Genomic DNA, 21,021 nt, shown 5'->3' on the forward strand with positions numbered 1-21,021 from the left:
GGCCAGACTGCCCCTTTGAAGTCCTGGATGAACTCCCACCAATACGCTCCCAGATTTGAAGAGAAAATACAGCCTTTATGATGCTGAAATTAGGTCCAAATGTTACACGAAATTTGGGTAAGCATTCTTCAACAGCTGCCAAATGCAGAGCTCCCTGCGCCTCATCTCCAAAATATAGGTACAAACCTGCTGAGCCTAGTCGCTGTTTCACCCTCAACCGACAAGGCCACACAACAGTTTTCCTATTTTGCACCTACCATCGATCTTTCTGTCCCATGCATTTAATCAGTGCCAGTAATGCTTGAGGGAGCTCCACTATAAGGGTTTTGCCACCAACCCTGTAAAACATTCAAGGATTTAACCAGAGATCTGAAGTTTACAGTTGCAATTAGAGGTCACTTTTCATAAAAGTTGTAGCTAATAGGAGGTAAATTGCATACCTTCATGATATGAGGCTATGCTGTTAGCTCACAGACCACAATTGGGCCATTCATCTTGTACATGGGAACTTTCTAAGCTTTATGTGGAAGACCATAATGGAATTGAGGCAGTCTTTTTTGACTTGTGGGGGTTGGCCTTATATGCCCTTATTAAAGAGGAGATATCTAGTTTGTGTATAAAACAAATTGTCCTTTTCCTTCCTAAGAATGAACAACACCAGTACTCGTTATCTTACAAGCAAATGGCTAATCTGATCAAAGACAGATCGTGCTAAGCGGTCACTCAGAAACGCACACAATCTGGAGGCTAAACGCCCATCTTGAGCATGAGGAGAATAATTCCCGCTATTTAAAACACACATTTGTGTATATATTTATATGACAAGAGCAGAAGTGTCATACATATTAACAGAAGTGATACATAGCAAGATTGGAAGTTGTTATACGAAACACAAACCAGAATGGATAACTGATGCATTTGTTCATAAATGCCAATTTGTGAGTGATGATCAGGGGGGGAAAACAACACACAGAAAGGGTTATGTGGAATAGTCTCAAACTAGACTAGTTTACATTTGGACTATGGTGTGTGTGTCAGTGTGTATTCTCCCTCTCCAATCTCATGAGATTTGTTTAAAAGCACACAAATATCGGCATAGATATAGACACCATGCTTTCAATCGATGAGAGCCTAGAAGATGAAGAGACTGGAATCTGGTAACTGCACATACTGTGTTTAGTGTGCCAAGTAAGTTCCTGGAGGGTGGGTAGCAGGGTAAGAGGTCAGTGAGATATCATAAATCACTTTGAACACAACTGTCAACAGCTTGTAGAGAGTCCTACTTTTGGCAGAGACTCACACAGCTTTAAGATAAAAGCAAGTGGCTGGTGTGTGACTAAAACAGATGAATAAGATCCCTAACGTGAAATTAATCACCCTGTCCGCTGGAGAGAAAGAATATTGAGGGAGGCTCACTAGGAATGTGTGGGAATGTCTTATGGTATGGAATGGGAGACTGACGTATTGTTCATGTTCTCACAACCTGGTATCATGTTGCTGTGGCAAGGGTGGTCAAACTCTTCCATGAACATCAAAGGGTTCAACAGAACACCTAGATTTCTGGCTGAGGAGCTGAATGTCATGCAGTTAGGAGGGACGCTGATACAAGTTTGAGAGATAATAGGAGTAAAGGGGGGGGGGAAGTATTCAGAAAAAGGATCTTATGGGCCAATCAAATTTGAACTGCAGTAATAAACAAGCTGAGATACATAAGCAGAGATGGGGTTGTCAGTGTACATATGACAGAAGAATCCAGAGCAAGAAACGGTCACCAATAGCGGTTGTGTAGAAAGAGAAAAGGAGAGAACCTAGAGCTGATGCTTGAGGGACACAAACAAGAAGTAGTGTAGGTGGAAGTCATTGTCCCGACTACTGACACTGCAGACGTTCCGAGCACAAAGAGGTAATTTGATTCGTACCACAAAAACATTCTTACTCAAAGGGAGATAAGTATTCTCAGTAAATCAAACATTATTAATACATCACCTGAAACTACAATTATTACAATGATCTAGTCACACAATGTATTTGTTCAAAGTTGCTTCAATCTTACCTCACCAAATGCTCCCCGTCCAATTACTTTTAAGGATTCAAAATCTTCCAATCCAAGTCTAGTTCTTTTTAAGCGAAGAAACTCTGTTTCCTTACGAGCATGAGCGGACCTTCGCATTCTTTTCTACACAGTGGACCAAAAAGACAGTGTGAAAACAACTGCATATTAAATATTCATCTTTTGATTTTAGATTGTAAGCTTTTTGTATCATCTCTTTACCTCTTCGTCTCGCAAACCTTCATCTTCCATTACTTTCTCCAACTTCTTTTGTCTGGAAAAAGATATTTTACAAAGTTGAAATATATACTAGTATACAACAATATATTTAAAAAATGTTTGAGAGATATTATGAAATAAAAACAAGTGTGACTATGAGACTTAAAATTAAGAAGAATACACTGTTAGTTAAGTTCCTTTTGCAATTAAGACCATAAAAGAAAGAAAAATCTGCATTTTTATAGTAGCACATCAAACAAGCTTTACTTTGGCTCATACAACACTTTCATAGATCACTCTGCATAAACGATGTGCTTTATATTTAGGTATCACTCCAACAAATACAAGTTCCGGTGCCCTCAACATGCCATGTAATGCTATCAGCAGTTTTAGGGTCTGATTTTATACTCCTTTCTTCAGGAAAAAATGACTTGTAACTAAAAAGCACAGGCATAAATAACTTACATGTGTTACAGAGGAGATGAGGCATTACTGCTGGTTATGTAATTTGTTAGCTAAATGCAGAGTTCATCTGACAAACCCTCAGCGTTAGTGTAGGAGAGTAGGGTCTGCTATCCTATGGTCACCCCAAATTTTTGCTTTTTGCTTCACTGGTTTTTGACATATTGAGGCTGTGGGCCTGCCAATCAGACCCCCAGCCTGCTGTTCTCTCTACTAAATTAAAACTATGCACCCTAGGTGCATAACCAATTGGAAGTGGATCACCCTGTCAGCCCCTGTACCAGTGTACACTAGGTACCCAGGGCATTGGTGTACCCAAGGCCTGCCAGGGGCTGAAGCATGTATTATGCCACCCCAGGCTTGGCCTAACAATCTGACACAACTGGCTGATCACTCAGCTGGGGTAAGTTGGTGTAATCACCTCTTACTTAGGTGTAGTATACCTATACCTAACCTTAAATGGGACACCTGGTAACCTATAAGTCACTCCTATGGCACGCCTTAACAATCCTGAAGGCAGAGTGCTTGGTTCCATGTGAGATGGTGCTCTAGCATGAGCTGAGCCTGTCTGCAGTGGTCGGAACAACTTCCTTCTACTGTTTCCAGATATCGTCATACCATATACTCTTAAGTGCATTATGAACCTCGCGGTTAAATGCTAACTTTGGTTTGGCTTTATCAAAACATGTCGAGTAAGGTGTCATACGAATTGGAATACTAACCCCTCGCCAATTCTGGCGACGGGGTTAGCATTCCACCCTTCTAGAGGGACACGACATGTACAGTACCTGAAACCCGGGTTAAATCAGACATAGCCTCAGCTCCACAAAATGGATGCTGCCACCACAGACACAAGTCTGCCCTCCTGCTGCTGGGAGTCCTTCCAGCTTGGGAGGTGTGGACAAAGGGTTTCCTGCCAGGGGAGGTGCATGCACCACCCCAGACAGGATTTTGTGTATTGGTCAGGTAGGGCTTGAAAGAAACCAGACATGCCTGTGGCTCACAAGGAGCCTCGGTGCATATGCCAGTTCAAACCGGTCCTGGGGCACACCAGTCCCGGGTCTGGGGCGAGCTGGACAAAGGATTGGGGGTGTAACCACCCACCTTCCTGGTCCCACCCATAGGGAGGGACCTAGCAGGTAGTCCGGCCCCTAGAATCCGCTTAAAGGTAGGAGCTGTGTCCTAAGACTTCAGACATCCTGGAATGGACTTGAAACTAAGAAGAAGACGGGAACTTCGACATTCTGCTGCACAGAAGACTGAAGGAAATCTCCCCTGTGGTCAGGGAGTGACCACCTTGCTAACGCAAGCACCATCCAGCGAATCAACGTCTGCTTTGCCGCCGCCTCCCGCCGGAGCCCGAGCCCAGAGACTGACAAGACCTGGACCTCCAGACCTCTCACCGCCCGATCCACAGTCCCTGAAAAGAGGAGACCCGTGGAGGCACCGAGACACGTGGAGCCAGCCATCTTGAAACGACCACGACAAGCTGACAAGTGCAACAACCAAGGCTCCCTCCAAGTTGTGCTTTGGGATCTGAGAAGCCCAACACCCGAGCAGCATCTGCACCAAAGGTGAGCCCTCCAGCATCTCCACGATCTGCGTGGGGCCCTTCTGCATTTTGCCACTCGACGCGCCTAACCGGTTGCTGGCCCGCTGGCTAGTAGCCTGTCAAGAATTCCTGTCATACAAGGGAAACACGCCCTTATGTAAACAGGAGAGCTGTTACATAACTCAAGGGAAACACGCCCTTATGTAAACAGGAGAGCTGTTACATAACTCAAGGGAAACACGCCCTTATGTAAACAGGAGAGCTGTTACATAACTCAAGGAAAACACGCCCTATAAAGGGAGGAACCGGGAGGTACAAGGCTGTCGGATATTGTGTTTACACCGACGTACCTGCTTTGTGAAGAGCAGTGTTCCGGAGTGGTGCTCCAGTAAGGCAAGAACGGAGGTAGGTCGAGTCGTTACTCCCTGGGCCGTGTCTTGCCCCATCGTCACCTGTGAAGGACCCGGAAGCTCTACCGGTCAACCATTGAGCTTCGCTTTTTGACTCGGCTGAGTCCAAGCGCAGTGGCGCTTTTGCTGGTTGGAGTCGTAACTCCCAGCCCGACCAGAGACACAGGGACTGCCAGCTGTAACGCACACCAGGAGGTGTTTGCCGCGTTACAGACTCGGAAGTCCACAGGATCGATCGAGCGGCTGCTCTCGGTTCAGTCTTCTTGCTTGTGATTGGGGTATCGGTGACGCATCACCAGGAGGTGACCCCGCGTCCCGGTGCAGTCTGAGGAAGAGGTTGAGCGGCTGCTCCCTTCAGGTAGAGACCCCGGCTGGGTGTTTCCCTGACTCCTCGATTCTCCCCAACACTCTTCGTGCCCCTCACAGCCTACCGATTGGCATTGTCGGCCATTTCATTTCTGCCCTCTGTTGGCATACGCCGGGATCGGCGTATATGCAGAGGACGGTTAGGACCATCCGTGCTGTGGGCTGGTAACGTACTTAGCCTGGAGGATTCCAGTGACTATAACTTTTGTTTGTTCTTTGTATTTTATTTGCCTTCATTAAAAGAACTAACCCTTCACAAGTGGTTGCGTCCTCATTGTCGTGTCTGTTAAACGATCCGGAGACGTTCAGGGCGTTACATAGCCATCTCGGCGACGAACTTCACAAAATACACCACTGGTCTGGTTGCTCCAGACTGGCCCTTGCTCCCCTCCAAAGGAGCAGTCCCTCTGACCTTGCTGGTCAGAACCATCAGCTTATTTCATCTCCTACAACAATTGCTTTTGCCAAGGCTTGTTTGCTTCGATCAAGTTGCCGACACCGCCGACAGCGAGAGCCTGCGTGGGACAGCTCGTGAACCGACTCCTGGGCGTCGTCGACCTCCCGGGACCACGTGGCTGCAGAGACAAGCTACACCTTTCTTCCTGTTTGCACCCGACATTGCCTGGTACCCACCTGGTGCCACGCCGGTCACTGGCTAGTGACTGTGAACACTGTCCCCTCTGCTTACAGGTCTTCAACATCTCCGATCCACTCTTGGATCCACCGCATCTCTCCCGGACCGACCGCCTGCAGCATCTTTGTCTTCAGGCTCCACGGAACAGATAGAAGAAACCCGACGCACTTCGAGGCCTATGCACCCGCTTCCTGTGGGTGAGGTAAAGCTGGCACTCCTGTGCCCAAGTGTAGTATTACATCTCTAGTGCCTGTGTTCCAAATCTTGAGTTCCTAGTCCATCCGGAAGATCCTCTTTGCAGTAACTTTGTACTTTTTACGCACCCATTGAAACCTATGGGAGCACGCGTGTGACTATTTGCTCTGCACACGCCACCCGTGGACCTCCTGGTCACTAACTGAAGTTAGCTCCTTGTAGGCCCAGCGATTCTAGAGGCCCTAGGCCTTTTCCCTTTTCTGTTCGTGGTACTTATACCACTATTTTAGTATATGGTTTGAGCGGCCACCAGGGCCTATCCATATAAAGTGCAACTTCTGTGTAGTCTACTGTAATCTTGTTTGACGATTTGTGCTCCTGTGCTCATAAAGAGACTAGGGGTTACTTTGAGAAATAAATACATATATATTTTGAATATATATCTGTGTGGTGTCCTTTCATTGGTATAAAAGGGGGTTGCATTTGGTAAAACAGCTGGCTTAACACGCTTCACGAGTTTAGCCTCAAAGACTGCTTAGCCTACTCTACCACTAGGGCAGCTAGTCCGAAAAGGTTGACTTACAACCACACCATAAGGGTTGCTTGGCATGGTACAAGGTGATCACTTTAACTAGTGAGCATCATATACCAGGCCAACTTCTCACAGTTAGGCACATCCATCTGAGTAAATGGACTATTGTGCTTTATATGTTGCGAGTACAAAAATTAAGGGATAAAACACTATCAGGTTAAAGGTCTAGTTGGAAATCTATCTACCATGAAAAGTTGTAAAAGGAGCATTATTAGCCTTTTTGTTAGACGTTTGCGGACAAGAGAAAGAAAATAAATTAAAGCCTAAAAATACACCTGCAAAGAAAGCAAAAGGCAACGACACGCTCAGAATGGAAAGAGGAGATATTGCCCTAAACGCAGTAAATATGTAGCACATATTGCTTTGCAAGTCTCTGCAGAGAATCTTATGCACTGGTACACATCCTTGCAGTCATGATTAGAGGACGGAAGAGGATTCAATGTAGCCACATCTACTTCTTAAAAGCCTCGGAAGTAGTAAGAGTGGTAGGCCTCACTTTGATGATATAGATGCCCTCTCTTGAAACTACCAGTGCACAGGACTTCATCGCCTACAAGCTGCTCTGCAGTAATATACGCTGATGACCCATGCCAAAGAATTTACTGTGGAAGCATCATCTTTCGCACAGATCAGGCCCACGTTGTGTTACTGCTGCAATCGAAGTTGAGTGTAGCAAATCCACTGGCATCTCTAAGGCATGGTGGTCATTTATCCATCCATCATAGGCTTGGACTGAGTATCTACAGAATATCATCTGTATACTATTGACTGCTAGAATTCCAGCCGCAGTGAAGAGATACAGTTTATTCTGAATGTGTCCATATATTCATGCAAGCTTTTCAATATGGCAGTCAAATTTAACAAATTGGAACTGGTTAGGTCTTTACCAGGAACCATAGAAACCAGGGCTTTAAGTGGGATGAAAAACTAGGGGGTATCTCAAGGGGCATGTCCGATGTGATTAAGGGCGTGGCTTGAAAAACACATAAGCTAAGAATCTGTGCTTAGCAAGTGTGGCGCCTGACTGGTATTCTGCTGCTTCGAGGGCGGAGGGGCGGGGGAGAGGTTATATAGCGCTAAGTCGACTCGAAGGTATCAGAGCGCTTTACATGAGCACCAGTTGCATTATCGATGACACATTCATTTTCAGGCAAGCGATTTGCCCAGAATCACAAGATGTTTGAGCCTCCCGCCAGACTCGAACCTGGTTATCACAGCTTCAAAGTCGGCCGCCCTAACCACCAAGCCACACCCTCTCATTACATTCAGCTATATAATACAACCAGTAACATTACACCTACAAGTCAGGACTGTTGGCTTTGTCAACGGTTGTTAGTTGCATAAGCTAAATAAGCTGTAATAATCAAAATAGGAGGGAGAAAGAAGGGCATGTGACCCACTCAGCTTCTTTCTCTCAAGTATCAAAAATATCATGTGGAGAGTGGATCACTAGTCCTGAAAAAACCAGGGTATGCAGTATCAGTACTGTGTACTGTTAAGAAACCCTCATTCACGTTTTTGCAGGTGGATTAAAGCGGTATATTTCGATTCTCCGCTCTGTAGTTAGCAACGTGACAGCATCATCATTGGGTTAATAAAATGCTTCCTCCGCCCGGAGGTTGTCCCACTGGTTATTTCAGTAGTGATCGTTGTAAAAAAAGGAGAGTTAGTGTATGGTGAAGTGTCGTGTGGTGAAATATATTAAAAAACTCGTAAAACCAGTATGTACCTTTAATTAGACTGGGTTCGAGATGGTTAAAAATTACTCTGTGTGCACGAATTAGACTAGTTATGGTCTAGTGCACTATAAAAATGTCCATAAAAAGGTCGACATGTTTCAGCCCTCTATAATGCCCCAAAGGGTCAATTGGGCTTTCTTCAGGACTTAGCAAAGTAAAGGGGACCCTAATCTTGGCGAGTCTCCAGTGAGAAGGTGGAAGGATTATTCCACATGTTTTGTTCAATTTGAACCTTGTATCTGGTCGAACACCCACGCCGCAAAGAGCGTGAACGACCTTCCTAATCACCCGATGTAGCCCACAACAAGGGATACAAGGTTCAAATTGAACAAAACATGTGGAATAATCCTTCCACCTTCTCACTGGAGACTCGCCAAGATTAGGGTCCCCTTCACTTTGCTAAGTCCTGAAGAAAGCCCAATTGACCCTTTGGGGCATTATAGAGGGCTGAAACATGTCGACCTTTTTATGGACATTTTTATAGTGCACTAGACCATAACTAGTCTAATTCGTGCACACAGAGTAATTTTTAACCATCTCGAACCCAGTCTAATTAAAAGGTATATACTGGTTTTACGAGTTTTTTAATATATTTCACCACACGACACTTCACCATACACTAACACTCTCCTTTTTAACAACGATCACTACTGAAATAACCAGTGGGACAACCTCCGGGCGGAGGAAGCATTTTATTAACCCAATGATGATGCTGTCACGTTGCCAACTACAGAGCGGAGAATCGAAATATACCGCTTTAATCCACCGGCAAAAACGTGAATGAGGGTTTCTTAACAGTACACAGTACTGATACTGCATACCCTGGTTTTTTCAGGACTAGTGATCCACTCTCCATATGATATTTTTAAGCTAAATAAGCAACAACTACAGCTTCGTTGTAATGAATATTGAAAGTGCTTCAGTTCTGTCATTATGACACTGTGAAAGGACTAGAAGGCGTCTTGATTAAGTTACATCAAAGGCAGTGAAGGGTGGTACTGCTGCAGAGTTGCGATTTTTTTCACCCTGAGGGTGAGGGCAAAAGGGAGAGCCCAAAAGGGACTCGTCTCGGCACCTACTTTTTAAAACTGCCGGTGCGGAGCACTGACAGGACCCGGTCCACTTAAAGCTCTGATAGAAACTATTCCCCCGCGGCTCCTCATTCTACGCAGTAAGCAATTTAACATGCTGCGTAGTTTATGCAGAATATGCATCTGAAGTACCAGCGGCTACCTCAAAACTGTAACAGAATGCTACTGCAGAGGGAGTTCGATTCAAGTCTTGGTGTAGAGGCAGGTCAGTAAGAAAATACAACACAGGCAGAGACCTGGCAATGGGTATTTTTATAGCACCTTCTACCTCTGATGAGGAACTGAATCACTTTATGATGGGTAGCATTCTACTCCGTAGGAATCCAGTTTTAATAATTAGTCAGGTATAAGAGCTGTGGTCAGTGCTTTTCTTAATTGGCGCTATGTAATTTGAAATATTCTTCTCATATGGATTAGTTCGAGACTGTGCACGTTCTGTGTGATGTAAATATTAAGCATTTGAGCTAAAAGGATGTTTCATATTATGAGTAACAAAGACACGCATATGGATAGACGGTTATGCTGTGCTTAGTTAAATCTTTGAGCTCACCACTGCCCGCATTATGCAATGTGTTCACTGTCCTTCTTTGAGAAACAGTGCACCTTTAAACAGGTGCGACAGATGCAAACAAGGACAGTGCACCCTATTACAATCAATGCCCTGCTACAGACAGAGATCCCCCACCAGGCAGGTGCAGTGATTGACTGCACCCACCTACATAGGGATGCCCCCCTCCAAAGGGACGCCCCAAGGGGGCATACTGATATTGCATCTCCTCTTTGTGGTGGTCAGGCGCGTAGCTAGGGGGGGGGGGGGGGGCGGTGGGGGCGGACCGCCCCAGGCGGCACTATATTTAGGGCGGCGGCGGCCTTTTAATTTATTTAGGGACACAGTGTCACTAAATAAATTATAAAGTCCGCTGCGGCCGGGCGGCCCAGGTATAGGCTGTGCAAGCAGCGCGCACTAACCTGTAGTGCTGAGTGCGCCACCATGATGAGCGTTAATCTCTCTGCCCGCGGCGCCGCCCATCCCAGCCTGCTCCAGGGCCGTCAATCTTGGAGAGCGCGCGCCAGCGCTACCAATGACGGCTCTGGGACACATTTTTGCCCAGCCCTCGCGATGAGAACGTAGCGGTGACGCGTCACGCGCTTCACCACTACGCACTCTCGTGAGGACCTTGTGGCCTGGGGCAGTCTGCTGAGCCTGCTGCGTGGATAATTCGTTTTAGTGCAGACTGCAGTAGTAGGTAAGAGAATGTGTTTCTTTTCTTTTTTTAAATATGCGCAGGTCCAGCAGGACACGTACTTCGTGTGCGCTTCATTTAAACAGTTTTTATCATTATCATGGCCGATGCAGGACAACAATAAGACAATAAAAGATGCCCCAATAACGCTGGTGATTAATGATTCGCTTGAGAGCAATTATTTGTCTGTCAGTAGTTTTTAAATGCAGATGAACTGTATTTTGTGTGGAAGCTCAGTGGGTTGCTGCCTTTGCCACAGAGATCCTTGTGTTACTTGCAGTTCAGAAGGTTTCCTTAAGGATTGTGAAGGATTCCGTGTATAAAGTGAAATTGACCATAACTGAAATCTCGCTCGAGCCTACTCTTGGGTAGGATGCGTTGTTCCCTATAGTCCTTCTTTCAAGCAGTGATTACCTGGCTCAGCATGCCCTGGTATTAAAATACTTTTGTGTGTTACAGAGTAAACAAGGCAAGGGTTCAAACTTTACCGTGGCAATGACGTGGTGCCTGGGTCTATGCGCTCTGAACCTCGAACCCTGTCAATGAGGTTGCAGATGTACGTCATGTCTGTATTTTTCCTGCGGGGTTCCTGCCAGTTCTAGGTTTAGTGTAAAGCTCTGTGTCCAGCCACATTACTATTTCCAGGATGCCAGTGTGCAGTGTCACAAAGACCTGCTGTCATTGACCTGGTACTGGAAAAGCGGCCGGGATGCATGATCGGCTGAAGGCCATGAGAAAAGGAGGCGTCAGGTAATTATATGTTTTTGTAGGACGACCCTGCAAACACCTGCCTCAGATGGGATGGCTGCCTCTAGGCACTTTCAGCATCTTGATGAGCAGCTTGTGTCTCGCATCACATTTCACATGAAAGAGACAGTTGACCACTTTATCCTTATATGCCTGTTTGGCTAGGAATCTCCATTCTCTATCATGGGGGGGGGGAGGTACTGTTTATTTTATACTCCTTGTGAACAAAGAATGGATACCATCTCATGGAGCGAAAAGAGGGGGGCAACAAGTCATATAGTTGATACTGAAGTTCCATAAAGTGGCTGATCACCAGCCCCGCCCCACCAAATTCATGCAGGGTGCAAATAATCAGAAATTGATTTAAAAAAGGCACCATGAGCACGTTACAGTTGTGTATTAAAACACTGTATACAGGAATAACGTCTGACGTAGAGGGTGCTCTGAATACGAAGGTATCATCCCTTTGGGGTTGTGTTATCTAATATTAACTCCTATTGGCCATATTTTTTGTAGCTCATATTTAAAGCGTGGTGTATGTCAGATGCTATATGTCCGATGATTTTGTAGATCATATGACGAGAGTGGTAAATGTTTGATGACATTCAGGTACCAACCAGTTGGGGGTGGGGGTGGGGGGGGGGGGCAAGACCACAGGGGCTTCTGGTATTCCACAAAATTCAAGCTGTGCAGTATTTCTTGGATTCAGCGAATTTAGTCCCAGGTCTACCCTCAACCCCATCACAGGTGTACTTGAAGGACCGATGGAATCCGCCATGTTACAGAAGACAACACAAGACATCCTTGTTACTCAGACGGCACTGGCTGGCGCGTGCCATGCTGCACTCGAATCAGCTGTTGGCCGCTTTGATTTAGAGTGAGTTCTATGCAAATCCTCCCCCAGTGGCAATGAGGACCATTTTCCCAAGAGTAAGAAGATGCAGACAGTGCAGCAGGTCACCATTATTTCTCAAAGGGCCTGGCACTGGAGTGAGAATCAGATCAGCTGTTGGTCACTTTTATTTAGAGTAGGTTCAGTCCAAATCCTCCCGCCAGCATCAACGATGCCTATCTTTTCAAGAGTAGGAAGCTGCAAATAGTGCAGCAAGACTGCCAAGGCTGGCCGGGGGCCACGTAGGGGACCCTCCAACAGGGCAGCCGCCTTAGTGCCACGGGAAGGCACAGGAGTCAGCAGACTAGGCTCCCTGGTCTAGGGACCAGGGGGTCAGCTGGCTGCGTCACTTTCGGCCGTGGGGGGGGGGCAAGGGTACAAATGCCTTCCCCCACCCACTGTGCAGCATCTCGCTGTTTCCCGCCCTACCGCTTACCCTGCGGAATGAAACTGTTTGACACTTTCATCGAATTAGGAGCATCTATATTGTATCACTTACACATCCATGTTTACATGTAACCACAGTGCTGGCTGGTAGCAAAGAGAGCAGATTCTGGCATGGAGAGAGAGTCTCTCATTCGGTTCTCACGGTTTTATGAAAGAGGTCAGGCGCGTAGCTAGGGGGGGGGCGGTGGGGGCAGACCGCCCCAGGCGGCACTATATTTAGGGCGGCTGCGGCGGCCTTTTAATTTATTTAGGGACACAGTGTCACTAAATAAATTATAAAGTCCGCCGCGGCCGCAACGGCACGCGCGGCCGGGCGGCCCAGGTATAGTGCAAGCAGCGCGCACTAACCTGTAGTGCTGAGTGCGCCACCATGATGACCGTTAATCTCTCTGCCCGCGGCGCCGCCCATCCCAGCCTGCTCCAGGGCCGTCAATCTTGGAGAGCGAGCGCCAGCGCTACCAATGACGGCTCTGGGCTACATTTTTGCCCAGCCCTCGCGATGAGAACGTAGCGGTGACGCGTCACGCGCTTCACCACTACGCACTCTCGTGAGGACCTTGTGGCCTGGGGCAGTCTGCTGAGCCTGCTGCGTGGATAATTCGTTTTAGTGCAGACTGCAGTAGTAGGTAAGAGAATGCGTTTCTTTTCTTTTTTAAAATATGCGCAGGTCCAGCAGGACACGTACTTCGTGTGCGCTTCATTTAAACAGTTTTTATCATTATCATGGCCGATGCAGGACAACAATAAGACAATAAAAGATGCCCCAATAACGCTGGTGATTAATGATTCGCTTGAGAGCAATTATTTGTCTGTCAGTAGTTTTTAAATGCAGATGAACTGTATTTTGTGTGGAAGCTCAGTGGGTTGCTGCCTTTGCCACAGAGATCCTTGTGTTACTTGCAGTTCAGAAGTTACAATCCTAACATATTACAGTGACCAATGAACTGATTCTGTCACCAAAGAGCTGCATACAAACGTGAATGGTATAGATTTGTTTTGTGATATAGTTAGAACTTCCTCAGTCTTTCATCATTCTAATGTTGCTAAAATGAGTATGTTTGGGCAGAGATACATTTTTATCAGTAAAGCTGACCCCCATGGAATACTCTTTTAAATCCTAAGGTTGTGTTTCCCCAGACCAAACCCTCTCAAAATATACTGCCCACCAGTATGGATGACACAGACCAACTTTGAAATACAGTGCGGCAAAGGCTACCGGTAATGCTATTTCCAGGCCTGCCTCTCGACAATATTTTACAGCCCATCTTAATCTGAGCCCATGAGTGAAAGCTCCGAGATCGAATGCTATGTTAGCTTTTTCTCAACATTAAGCAGTTAAGAAACCACAAGAGTCTATCACCCTCCTCCGTCTCCAAATGGATTTGAATGAGCTTACGCTCCATTTAGAACAATATATTTCAGCAGTAACGAGGGGTGACATTCTAGACTGGCACCATGTACATCTTTTTTAGCACTGATTATTAATTCAACCATTAAGTGGCTCAGAAAACATCCTGCAGAGTAAAGAAGTTGACTATATTTTCCATTTCCTCTTTTTTAATCCTTGAACGGCAACAAGATCAATTGCCCTAGGAGTAGTTGAGAAACATCTGTGGCCAATAAAGTGCGTTTCTTCTTCCTTTTTAAAGAATAATGACCATGTTTTGGTCAGAATAATCATGTTACGAGTAGGCCTATGCATTACCATTTAACACCTGCTGGTCATGGCAGAAGTGTAAGTGATTAAATGAAATTTAACTAATTTCACCTCTGATGTGGCTATGTGATCTTCAGCTGCTTTCATTTCCCTTTGTGTATTATAATTTTTTTTAAATTTAAAACATGTATCAAGCTGTGCAAGCTGTGCAACGTTTCGACAGTACATTGTATGGCAGCTGTTTGACGCAAGTTGCTTCAGAATAAAGCAAAAATAAAAATGAATTCTGCAGGGTAATGGATTCAATGAAATACGCTTGTAGCTGGTCAGGTACAGTTCACATTAAATCACACAAATTAATAATTAAATGTGGCTTCAAAATAAATTATTGAAAAAGAAAAAAGGTATTAGGTTTTTGCAGCAAGCAGGAGTGTGTGCAGTTGAAATAGCATACACATAAAGCAACACTTGGAGTGTTTTGCTGCAAATAATCTTTTATTGGGGAGGTTTTTAGAGACATTTCATAACAAATCACACTTTTGCTTCCCTCCTCGGCATGTTTAATTCCATTTTGCTAACATTACAACAAAATCATTGTATCTGTAGCAATGAAACAAGATGAAAGAGGGTGTGGATGAATTCAAATGTGAGCGCTTTGCAGAGACAAGAAAAGACAAACAGGGGCATATTTATCAAGGTTTTGCGTCGTCGCAAGGGCACAAAACGGCGTCACAAAACCTATATGAGATTTATCTAGTCCCGCAAGGCCACCTTGGTTTGAGGAATCTAGATTAACACAAGGCAGCGCAATCGCTGCCTTGCGTTAATCTGCAGCAGGGAGGCATGCCTCAGGTGGAGTGTAGGTGTTCCAGCACATTTAACCATGGATTCTGACACATTCCCAGATTCACCAACATTAGTAGACCTGGGAATGTATCAGAATTGTACGCCTCCCCACCAGAGGCACAACGGGGAGAAATATCTTTATTTATGGTTGTTGTGTCCTCTTTCTAAGTATGCAGCAGATTCCTACACCTTGTAATCCTCATTGGCTTATGTGACATTCCCTGTAGACTGATTAACATACTTGTATGATTCATTGTCTCTGTATAATGTGTTCGTGGTGTAAAGTGCAGACACACTACACTGATATGAGTAGCGCTAAACAACAAATGCATATGAGAGAGGGGCTACGGAGCGATGAGGGGCACAGGTGGAGGGTGGCAGTGAGGGAATCTGAGGAGGAGGTAGTTGGAGGGGCTGTGGAGCGATGAGGGGCACTGGTGGAGGGTGACTGCAGGGCTCGAGTCGGGGTACCAGGCGGGTGGATGGCGTCCCCTCACTTATTTTCACGGGAGCTCGATTACTGGAGCCACACATTTACTCTTTGGCCTCTCTGGGGCGAGATCGGAGCTCATTCAGAATGCTGCTCACGCGCTGGCTTCTCTGATGCAATGGCATCTAAGGGGTGAGCGAGGGGAGGCAATGAGTCTGATGGTGCAAGCCACCTTTCGTGACATCACTTGCTGTTGTGACGTCAGCGTCCCCCCCACTTCTTTTTTTAGGACTTGTGCCCTGGGTGACAGTGAGGGAATCCGAGGAAGAGGTCATGGTGTGGAGGGGGAGCTAGGGTGAGATGAGGAGCACTGGTGGAGGGTGGTAGTGAGGGAGTCTGAGGAGGAGGTTATGGGGGAGAGGCTAGTCTGAGGAGGAGGTTATGGGGGGAGAGGCTACAGAGAGATAAGGGGCACTGGTGGATGGTGGTAGTGAGGGAGTCCAAGGAGGAGGTCATGAGGGGGAGGGGCTATGGGGAGAAGAGGGGCACTTGTGGCGTGAGGCAGTGAGGGAATCTGAGGAGGAGATCACTAGGGGGGCCATGGAGGGATGAGGGGCACTGTTGGAAGGTGGTAGTAAAGGTATTTATGGAGAAAGAGGTTATTAGTGTGGCGCCAAAAAAGACTTTCGCATCAGCTCTAAAGCCGGCCCTGTTATGGCCTTTCTGTTTTTGTTTATTTAATTAGCAGTCGGGTCATAAGGGCTACTGTGGAACATACTTTAAAGTGCATGCTAATTATATTTACTGCTATATTCAATGTTTTAAGTTTGAAGGTGATTTTACTAATGTTTTTACCGGGAAAAAGCAAAGTGGAGCCCGATGGGGCCTGATATGGGGCTGGGGGCCCAAGGTCAGCTGTGAGATAAGGTGCACTGGAGAGAGGAGTAGTGGATAATCAAGCCTGTAAGGGAGAGCGTTGCCGAGTCCGGGGTCAGGTGGAGGTAGTAATGAAGAGGGATTCTCCCTGAAGGCTCGCACAGAGGGAGCCTGTAAGGGAGTGCGTTGCAGAGTCCGTGGTCAGGTGGAGGTAGTAATGAAGAGGGATCCTCCATGAAGGCTCGAACAGATGGAGCCTGAGTAGTATCACTTGCCTGATACTCCCACCTCAGAAACCTCCTCTTCCCATCAAAGAAACATTACATGGAAAGTGATAATATTTAGAAAGAGATTTGGAAAAGAGTGAGTTTTACTGGTCCTATTTTTCTGGTTTCTTCTGAATATTCAAGGAGTGCCGCAGCGCCGTAACAGTTTGTCCCGGGTCTTGGATAGAGTTGAACAAGTTCCCATGGCCCCCACAACTGTGTTTAAGGATTGTGATCATAATGTGTCGCCCCTCCCTGTATTTTAGCTTTGGGCCCCCAGGCAGGCTGTGCACCATGTGTGTGCTGAGCCTGCTGTGAAGGAGAGATGCACTATTACAAGCTGGTTTTGGGTACCAAGAGCACATGTCTTTTCATTCCCAGGGAGTTGGTTGCTGCTGCTTGGAAGTAATGACAGGGAGCGACCCCTGGTTGTTGCCTTTGGGCTACCAGAGTGGACTTTGTATCCGGTCTGTGTTGGCAAGGTGGAGCTGACTGACCCCTTTGTGCTGCGTTTAGTTTTAAGGGCACACAGTGAGTCATTCCCTGTGAATAATAAATTTGCTGTTTTTGAAAGATAAAGAATCACAGGCTTCGACACTGTTAAGTTGGTTTTGGGTCCACAGAGCACATCACGTTTGTGCAGGTCCCCACTGCTTTAATGGGGGGGGGACCATGATGAATGGTCATTTAATGTCAGCTGTAGATGAAGGTTACATTAACAGTGTCATGAATGTGCATGTTTGCATTGTGTTGAGGGGATTACCAGGTAATTGTTCACGCAGCTCTCTGATGGATGTCACATGCAGTTTTTCTGAGTCCCCAGATAGATCATGCAGTCTGTGTGTTCTCTTTTGTACTGCCAGTCACCGGTGTTTTCAACTGTGTAGCCTTGGACCGTGTCATGTATGTGCATGTAACTTGCATGATCAAGGTAACTATTAGCGGTGATACTACGTGTCTCTCGGACCTCTTTGAAGTGCATGCCCTCTCCCCCCTCCCCCCCGGGGGGGGGGGCGGCAATCTGAGGGATAGCCCCGGGCGCCACAAGCTCTAGCTATGCCACTGGTGGTGGTGCACTGTCAGTGCAGATCCTGAAGGCCTCTTTGCTCCTGTGCCCATATCAACTATATGGAAAGGGCAAAGTATTTGCCTCATTTGCATGGGCCCATGGCCCAATGTAATTGAGGGAATGCCAGAAGAGGTAGCACAAACATTTACAACCCTTCCTGTGACACTAGAATAACCAGGGAGGTCACAAAATAGGAGCAAGTGCCCTCGGGCTGACTGTAATGGGGTCCCAGGAAGTTTGCGGATTTTCAAACGAAAGAAATGCTAACATTTTTCCCCTCAAATAATAGTCTTTTATTGTTCATGTTGAGTCATTTTGGAAGGTTATATACTTAAATATTGTTCCTTTGTTAATGATTTGTACTTTCAAATTGACATGTATAAAATTGGGAATCACAAAAGTTGGACTTCTAATGATTGTGTGTTTTGGACTGTCTAAAGTCTGTTGTCCGTTTTCATAAAGCAAATGTGAACATATTGATCATGATCCCTTTGCATATCAATACAATTTTATAAGACAACAGAAAGAAAAAACTTTCACAGACGGGGTACTCACAGCGGCTTTACCACAATGACTTGATATGTTTCCTGGATCTTCCAGAACATGGCCCACCCAGGAATAGGCTTTCTAGATACCCTGGCAAAAAGGACTTTGTCAATGTGCCAAAAGGAGACAGAAAACCAGTTGGACTGCAACTACACCACAATCCACTGAGCAGTATCTGAGTGAGATGTATTTTGGGGAATGACACATTCTATCAAATATCACTGGAATAATTAATAGAATCCAAACCCTCTTTCATATTAAAAAGGCACATTCAAGAAGATCAGGAAATAAGAGATACATGTTAATGATATACTTAAAATTGAAATCCTATCCTAGTGCACACAATAGGAGTAGTACCTATGAAAAAAACAAACCGAATAGTAACTGCAGTGTTAACGAGGAGTGTGTACAAAAGAAAAGATTGCAACATATTCAATGTGTAACTTTATATCAATTCAAAAGAACTTTATCCGTTTACAAGAACCATAAAGGTTTGACACAAATTAATTGTGAAAATAAAATTGACGTGTCATGGTTAGAGAGGCATAGATAAAAGCAGATAATAAAACAATCAGTAAAAAATACATACGTATTAGGAGTTATTAAGCCTAATGTCAAATACGCTAAACATCGATCTATAGTATCACCTGTACAATATAGACCATGTAACTAATTTGTAAAAGAAAAATTGATACTCAAGTTTTCTTCAATCATAATAGTTCATAACGTTTTCTTATAGACATTGCAACTCTGATAAAATTCGTAACAGCAGTGCAGATAGTTGAAGTATACAAAGACAGTAAAAAATTAAAACTGCCAATGTAATTGCATGGCCTTATATCCCTTAATAGTGGGATTAAAAATTGCCCCCATGGCTCTTTATAGAGGGGACAAAACAAGATAAAGTGCAACATGCTGTTAAATTGTCACACGGACAGGGTGATAAACTATGAGCCCAACCTGATTGTTTAGTAAATGGCAATAAATAGTTCAATGTATTTAATCAAAACCTATTCAGTCAGTTAAAATCGTGCTTGCATATTAGTGGTAAAGTTTAAGTAAAATTTCTGTTCTCCAGGGGATAAACACAGGGGATCTGGTGCTGCCAATTGTACATGGCGCAGATGGGCCCTGGCATAAGATGCCTCTTTTATAACATCTTTTGCATTTATGTTAATACTTTCAGGATTATCGTTATAATGCCACAACTCTAACTCATATTTCCTTCACAAAGCGAAGCCAGGGAATAGACAGTACACTATCTAAGTTGGTACAGTCTTGGATAATGTCTCGTGAGAACATTAAATCCTCAGATGACCAGATCTTAACCCATAAAAGCAGTGGGGCAATGGTAATTTGATTCTCAAGGTAGGCCAACCCTAGCTCCTGGTGGCAAAAATCTGTGGGGGCACTATTAGGAGCCAATAATAATCTCTTTATAAATTTGTTTTCCAGGACCTGCAGCTGTCAGGTATTCTAGTAGCCCCAAACTCCCGCCCCATATAATGCCACCGACAAACATTTTGCTTTATAGAGGGTAACTAGTTCTGTCACTGGTTTATGACCTAGCTTGCGGGCAAATCGAATCCTTCCACGACCCGACTAGTATGTTGTGCCCTAGCTGTAATAAGATGGTCCCAATTCATAGTTTCATTTAAAAATGTTCCCTAGATCTGTAAAAAATTTAAACTTGTCAATGGTCTTGCCTCTAACCTCAAATATTCTGGTTTTAGTACCTTTAGGGCCACAGACCATGACATAAGATTTAATCAAATTCACTTTTAAATCCAATGGTGCCATAAAATCAGTAAAAGCGTTAAGTGACTTTTGGAGGCCATTGGCTGTCAAGGACATTAAAACAGTATTGTCCCCGTATGATAACAATGAGATCGATTTGCCTTCTCTATTAAAAAGGCCTCTTAACCATTTGTTTACAGTAAAAAAAGGAATGGGGCTAAGATACATCCCTGCCAGACACCTTCTGTAGAGACGATGGGACCAGTCTTCTCACCACTAGGACAGTAACGTACGGCAAACATTGTGGAGGTGTGAAGGCTACGGAAAAGAGATAGAAGAGCTTATTCGAAACCCATTTGCTCAATCAACCCCCACAATTTCTCCAGGTTGGCCGTGTCAAAAGCTCTGGACAAGTCCACGAAGGCCAAATGGATAGAACCCCTCCTTACCTTCATGAACTTGTCCATAATAAGGGACAGGTTTCGGCACTGTTCGGTAGTACCCATCCCCCTTCTAAATCCACAAATTGACACAATCCCTTTACTATTCGCCCATGTCTCAAGTCGCACAAGGATAACCCTCCTCAGTGTTTTAGCAGTAGCATCAATTAACAAAATTGGCTTTTAGCAGGCAGGGTCATTCCTACTACCCTTCTTCTATACTGGAACGACAATTGCCTCCTTCCAGGTTGATGGGATGGGGCCGATCACTACAGCTTTAAAAACATTTGTGAGTATGGGTGCCCATAATTTAGTACTGTTTTTAAACAAATCAAGAGGGAATCTATCGGGGCCAGGGGCTTTCATACTAATTCCCCATGATAGACCCTCCTCTACCTCTATCACTGTAATCGCTAAATGTAATTGCAAGGCCAAGCTTAAATCAAATACTGGTCCTCCTGCTGCTTCGACTATTGAGGCATTTTTTTTAGATTAAATATGTCTGAAAAATGAG

At 45.2% G+C, this 21,021-nt stretch overlaps 1 pseudogene across 1 annotated transcript in view; it reads right to left on the reverse strand.

The window, feature by feature from the left end:
* Window positions 1-21,021, reverse strand: part of LOC146866653 (serine/threonine-protein kinase 38-like) — a 659,816-nt pseudogene that overhangs the window by 564,985 nt on the left and 73,810 nt on the right. Inside the window, exons 2-3 of the transcript XR_014966481.1 lie at window positions 2,273-2,324; window positions 2,043-2,176 (exon numbers count right to left, since the gene is read on the reverse strand). The product of XR_014966481.1 is annotated as a serine/threonine-protein kinase 38-like (transcript). The remainder of the gene's footprint in view (window positions 1-2,042; window positions 2,177-2,272; window positions 2,325-21,021) is intronic.

Source organism: Triturus cristatus, chromosome 1_2, assembly GCF_964204655.1.
Source record: "Triturus cristatus chromosome 1_2, aTriCri1.1, whole genome shotgun sequence".
In the NCBI taxonomy this organism is placed as follows: domain Eukaryota; kingdom Metazoa; phylum Chordata; class Amphibia; order Caudata; family Salamandridae; genus Triturus; species Triturus cristatus.